At 38.7% G+C, this 6,888-nt stretch overlaps 1 non-coding gene across 1 annotated transcript; it reads right to left on the reverse strand.

Moving 5' to 3' along the window:
- Positions 1–6,519: 6,519 nt before the first annotated feature.
- LOC130948993 (small nucleolar RNA R71) lies at positions 6,520–6,623 on the reverse strand. The gene has a single exon (XR_009073308.1). It is a non-coding gene; the product is annotated as a small nucleolar RNA R71 (small nucleolar RNA).
- Between the last annotated feature and the right edge of the window lie 265 nt (positions 6,624–6,888).

A 6,888-nucleotide genomic window follows, 5' to 3' on the forward strand; every position in this document is an offset into this window, starting at 1 on the left:
TTAGTAGGATCTAGCTACTTTTAGGGATGTTTTTATGTAAAATTCATATTTCTGGACTTTACTATGAGTTTGTGTGTTTTTTTGTGATTTCAGGTATTTTCTGGCTAAAATTGAGGGACCTGAGCAAAAGTCTGATAGAAGGCTGACAAAGGACTGCTGATGCTGTTGGATTCTGACCTCCCTGCACTCGAAATGAATTTTCTAGAGCTACCAAACTTTAAATGGCACGCTCTCAACGACGTTGAAAAGTAGACATCCAGAGCTTTCCAGCAATTTATAATAGTCCATACTTTATTTGAGATTAGACGACGTAAACTGGCGTTCAACGCCAGTTCCATGCTGCATTTTGGAGTCAAACGCCAGAAGCACGTCACGAACCAGAGTTAAACGCCAAAAACATGTTACAACTTGGCGTTTAACTCCAAAAGAAGCCTCTGCACGTGTAAAGCTCAAGCTCAGCCCAAGCACACACCAAAGTGGGCCCCAGAAGTGGATTTCTTCATTAATTACTTATTTCTGTAAACCCTAGTAGCTAGTCTAGTATAAATAGGACATTTGACTATTGTATTACACATCTTTGGATTATTTTTGGATTACCTTATGATCCTTTGATCACATTTATGGGGGCTGACTATTCGGCCATGCCTGAACCTTGATCACTTATGTATTTTTAACGATGGAGTTTCTACATACCATAGACTAAGCGTGTGGAGCTCTGCTGTATCTTGAGTTTTAATGCAATTACTACTATTTTCTCTTCAATTCAGCTTATTCTTGTTCTAAGATATCCATTGCACTTTAACATGATGGATGTGATGATCTATGACACTCATCATCATCCATCCTCATGAACGCGTGACTGACAACCACTTCCGTTCTACCTTAGACCGAGCGTGTGTCTCTTGGATTTCTTAATCAGAATCTTCGTGGTATAAGCTAGAACCCTTTGGCGGTCATTCTTGAGAATCCGGAAAGTCTAAACCTTGTCTGTGGTATTCCTAGTAGGATTCAGGGATTGAATGACTGTGACGAGCTTCAAACTCGCGATTGTTGGGCGTGATGACAAACGCAAAAGAATCAATGGATTCTATTCCGACATGATCGAGAACCGACAGATGATTAGTCGTGCTGTGACAAGAGCATTTGGACCTTTTTCACTGAGAGGATGGAAAGTAGCCATTGACAACGGTGATGCCCTACATACAGTTTGCCATGGAAAGGAGTATGAAGGATTGAAAATAAGAAAGTAGTATGTTGTAGAGATTCAACAGGGATAAAGCATCTCCATACACTTATCTAAAATTCCACCAATGATTTACATAAGTATTTCTATCTTTATTTTCTATTTTATTTATCTTTATATTCGAAAACTCCATAACCATTTGAATCAGCCTAACTGAGATCTACAAGATGACCATAGCTTGCTTCATACCAACAATCTCCTTGGGATCGACCCTTACTCACGTAAGGTTTATTACTTGGACGACCCAGTGCACTTGCTAGTTAGTTGGGTGGAGTTGTGAAGAAAGTGCTGAGTTAGTAGATGCGCATACCAAGTTGAATGCCATTGTTAGATATCACAATTTCGTGCACCAAGCTCCTCCCAGAAATTCCTCAATTTGACTATTGGGCCCGCTTTGAAGCATCTGTTACCAAGCTGCAAGAAACTATGGATCAACTCAAAGAAGAGCAGTAGAATCAGAATAGCATGCTCTACAAACTGCTCAAAGAACAGGAGAAGCAAGGGAGTGAGATACAGGAGCTAAAGTGCCAGAAGTTACCCATTGATGAGTTAGCCATCCCACAGATTGAGGGAGCACCCCTCTCTCAAAATAAAGGTTGCTGAGTCCTAACTCTGTGATAACTTCTGTTATTAGAGACTATTTTAGGATTGCATGAGCATCAGTATTAGAGCTGCATGAGCATTAGTATTATTTTTATCAATTTGGGTATAATTTACTTCTCTTATCATCATCAAACATGAATAAAATAGTAGATTTTTTTAGAAGAGCAAGGGTGCAAATATTTTGAGTACAAAATAAGAAAAATTCAAATTATTTATATGTGGTGGCATTACTTTAGCTCTTTGAATGAATGCTTGAACAGTGAATATTTTTTATAGTGAAGTTTATGAATGTTAAAATTGTTGGCTCTTGAAAGAATAATGAAAAAAGAGAAATATTATTGATAATCTGAAAAATCAAAAAATTGATTCTTGAAGCAAGAAAAAGCAGTGAAAAATACAAAATAGGCGAAAAAAAGAGAAAGTGAAAGAAAAAGCAAGCAGAAAAAGCAAGTAACCCTTTAAACTAAAAAGCAAGGGTAAAGAGGATCCAAGGCTTTGAGCATCAGTGGATAGGAGGGCCCAAAGGAATGAAATCCTGGCCTAAGTTGCTAAATCAAGCTGTCCCTAACCATGTGCTTGTGTCAGGAAGGTTCATGTGAAAAGCTTGGGACTGAGTGGTTAAAGTCGTGAGCAAAAGAGTGTGCTTAAGAACTCTGTACACCTCTAACTGGGGACTCTAGCAAAGCTGAGTCACAATCTGGAAAGGTTCACTCAGTTATGTGTCTGTGGCATTTATGTATCCGGTGGTAATACTAGAAAACAATATGCTTAGGGTCACAGCCAAGACTCATAAGTAGCTGTGTTCAAGAATCAACATACTTAACTAGGAGAATCAATAACACAATCTAAATTTTGAGTTCATATGGATGCCAATCATTCTGAACTTCAAAGGATAAAATGAGATGCCAAAACTATTCAGAAGCAAAAGGCTCTAAGCCTCGCTCATCTAATTTGAATTTGAGCCTCATTAAAGACTCTGAGATGTTATTGCACCATAATCTTCTTTTTATCCTATTTTATTTGTCTAGTTGCTTGGGGACAAGCAACAGTTTCAGTTTGGTGTTATGATGAGCGGATATTTTATACGCTTTTTGGTAGTGTTTTTATATAGTTTTCAGCATATCTTATTCACTTTTTGTTGTGTTTTTGTTAATTTTTATTCAAAATTCACATTTCTGGACTTCACTAGGGGTTTGTGTGTTTTTCTGTAATTTCAGGTATTTTTTGGCTGAAATTGAGGGACCTGGGCAAAAATCTGATTCAAAGGTTGAAAAAGGACTGTAGATGCTGTTGGATTCTGACCCTCCTGCACTCGAAATGGATTTTCTAGAGCTACAGAAGCCCAATTGGCGCGATCTCAATTGCGTTGGAAAGTAGACATCTTGGGCTTTCCAGCAATTGATAATAGTCCATACTTTGTCCGAGATTTGATGGCCTGAACTGGCATCCAAACACTAGCCAGAAACACTTTTCTCATAACTGGCACTAGAACTGGAGTTAAACGCCCAAACTGGCACCAAAGCTGGTGTTTAGCTCCAAGAATGGCCTATGCATGTGAAAGCTTCAAGGCTCAGCCCAAACACTCATCAAGTGGACCCCGAAAGTGGATTTCTGCACTATCTGCACTTAGTTACTCATTTTTTTGTAAACCTAGGTTACTAGTTTAGTATAAAAACTACTTTTAGAGATTCATTTAGAAAATTATGACATTTTTCACATTTTATATTGTATCTTCTATGGTTTTGATGCCAAGGCATCTTAGGCTAGTTTCACTAGCATTTTTCTGTTAGTTTTAGTTGTTTTATGCATTTTCTTGAGCTTAAAGTAACCAAGAATGGTTAAATGAATAACAAAGCAATAAACCATCCAAACAGTATGATTTTGATGCAAATTTCATGAGTTTTTAGTTATATTACTTGAATGCTATGAATGAAAGATTTCTCATGAAATTTTGCAAGACTTTGATGCAGTTGTTTGGATGATTTCAGGGAAGAAGAGGCTAGGCAAGGAAGCAACAAAATCAATAAAGGAAGCTTGAATATCACATGTGGAGTTTAAGCTCCAGTTTAAGCTTAAACTGGAGCTTAAACGCCAAAATCATGAAAGCTGAGGAAAGGCTTAAAGTGGCGTTTAACCTCCAGTTTAACCTTAAACTGGAAGTTAAACGCCAGAATTGAAAGCACCAGGGAGCCATTTCCACGTTTAAGCTCCAGTTTAACCTTAAACTGGAGCTTAAACGTGTTCGACCATTCTCCTCCAGGGTTGCGTTTTGCATTTCCACGTTTAAGCTCCAGTTTAAGCTTAACTGGAGCTTAAACGTGTTCGACCTTTACCCTCCAGGATGGCTTCCCTCCATTTCCACGTTTAAGCTTCAGTTTAACCTTAAACTGAAGCTTAAACGTGTTCGACAATTCCACACTCCAGGGTTGCCTTCTTCCATTTCCACGTTTAAGCTTCAGTTTAACCTTAAACAGAAGCTTAAACGTGTTCGACTCATATCACCTCCAGGAGTGTCCAACGTTTAAGTTGCAAAGATATTACAGTTTAAGTTAGCATTTGAGCACAAACATTAACTTAAACGTACTCTGGTATGAAACCCAATTGAATATCATGGTTTATGGGATTGGGCCTGAAAAATTGATGAGTCTGGAATTTCAAATTGTTGAGTCATGTGTCAGTACTTGATTATCACTAAGTTGGCTCAATGAATGTTACAGAATTGGATCAGCAGCCTCATCAGGATTATGGATCATAAACCCAAGGCAAAAGGAAATCAGGAAAAGGCCTCAAAGCCCAAGAAACACAACAGAAGCTCAATTTAGAAAGTGTATAAATAGGATAGAATTTAACTTTTAGAGACTTTTTTATCGGGGAACTTTTGATCATTTTTCTAGGTTTTTCATCTTTTTGTAATTGAATTCAGAGCTATGACTCACTAAACCCCCTTTCATTGGGTTAGGGAGCTCTATTGTAATTCAATGAATCAATAATAGTTTTTATCTTCTTCTTCAATCTTTTCTCTTGAATTTTGTTAGAAAGCTTCTCGATCTAATTCCATTGGATAGTTGTCTTGGGAAAGAAACTATCCATAATTGGAATCCTTCGGAACCTTGGGAAAGGAATGGAGGATTCATGCTAGAGAAGCTTTCTCACAGTGAATTGGATTGGGGTTTGGATGGATATTGTGACATGTAATCCTACCAAATTGTGGTTCATGAAACTGTGTGGTATAATCAGTGATCGAGCATCATCTCTTCTTATGAACATTTAAACCAAGGGATTGGGAATTGTTTGTTTTTAGAGAGAATTGGTGAGCCAAGGGATTGGGATCCAATCATATAAGATTGCCAAGCAAAATTCAATGAATGCATTGGTTGAGGAAGGGATAAAAATGTTTTGATTCGGAGATCTCAATATCTCCTGAAACCCAATGAATTCCCCATTTCTGATCTACCACTTTCTCTTTACATTCTGCAATTAAATTCATGCAATCACCCCGATCCCTTTTAATTTCAGCAATTTAGCTTCTCGCTCTTTAATTCATGCAATTTAAGATTCCGCAATTTCAATTTCTTGCCATTTACGTTTACCGCCAATTTTACATTCCGAAATTCTCATCTAAATCTTGATTCCGCTCAACTAGAACACACTTCTAATCCGAATTGCTCACTCAACCAATCCTTGTGGGATTCGACCTCACTCTATTGTGAGTTTTTACTTGACGATAACCGGTGCACTTGCCGGAAGGAATTTTTGCCGATCGTGCAATTTCCTAAAATCGTAGCTATCAAGTTTATAGCACACCAAGTTTATGGCGCCGTTGCCGGGGATTGGTTTTCGATTGACAATTCTCAAATTGGAAGTTAACTAGATTGAGCATTTTTCTTGTTTTGTTAATTCAGTTCAAGTTACTTGTTGAATTTTAATTTCTGCACTCTGTTACTTGCTTTCTTTCTTTATGCCTTTAAATTCAAGCAACTAACTCACTGACCCACTAACTATTTGAATTAATTCCTCAACTGCTCTAACCATACTCTTCCATTAACCAAGAGAATTTCACTTGTTTGTTGCCTGTGCTGTGTTCTTGTATGACAGGTAGGAGAGGAGAGACATCAACTCATCCATATACCAAACCAGAGAGGACCCTTCATAAACTTAGAAGGGAAGCAAGAGGGAAGAGAGTACTGGGAGAAGAAGAATCTGAAGGAGAATCTGAGGACAATTTTGAGGAAGCTCTACATCTCAACATGGATAGAGAAGTTCACAACCATGAGAGAGCTGATGGAAACAATACCATTCCCGAGAGGAGGGTTCTTGGTTCATACATAGACCCAACCTCTGGGAATTGTGGTAGCAGCATTCAGAAACCACCCATTCAGGCCAACAATTTTGAACTCAAACCACAGCTAATATCACTGGTGGAGAATCATTGTTCATTTGGTGGGAGTGCTAATGAAGATCCAAACCAACATCTCACAAAATTCCTGAGAATTTGTGACACTGTGAAGTCCAATGGAGTCCAGGAAGATGCCTATAAACTGCTCTTGTTCCCATTTTCACTTAGGGACAAGGCAGCTAAGTGGCTGGAATCATTCCCAAGGGGGAGCCTAACAACCTGGGATGAGGTGGAAAGCAAGTTTCTGGCACGTTTCTACCCCCCACAAAAGGTCAATAGGCTTCGATCTGAGGTTCAGACTTTTAGACAACAAGATGGTGAAACTCTCTACGAGGCATGGGAGAGGTTCAAGGATTTGACAAGGAAATGCCCACTAGACATGTTCCATGACTGGGTGCAATTGCATATTTTCTATGATGGACTTTCTTATGAATCAAGGAAGGCTGTAGACCATTCATCAGGAGGTTCATTGAACAGGAAAAAGACTGTGGAAGAAGCCATTGAAGTGATTGAGACAGTGGCTGAGAATGAGTACTACTATGCTTCAGAGAGACACAACACTAAGGGAGTCATGGCGCTGAACCATGTTGATACAATTCTAGCTCAAAACAAGGTGTTTGCCAAGCAACTAGCAGAGCTCACCAGG

The sequence above is a fragment of the Arachis stenosperma genome, chromosome 1, assembly GCF_014773155.1.
Source record: "Arachis stenosperma cultivar V10309 chromosome 1, arast.V10309.gnm1.PFL2, whole genome shotgun sequence".
In the NCBI taxonomy this organism is placed as follows: Eukaryota; Viridiplantae; Streptophyta; class Magnoliopsida; order Fabales; family Fabaceae; genus Arachis; species Arachis stenosperma.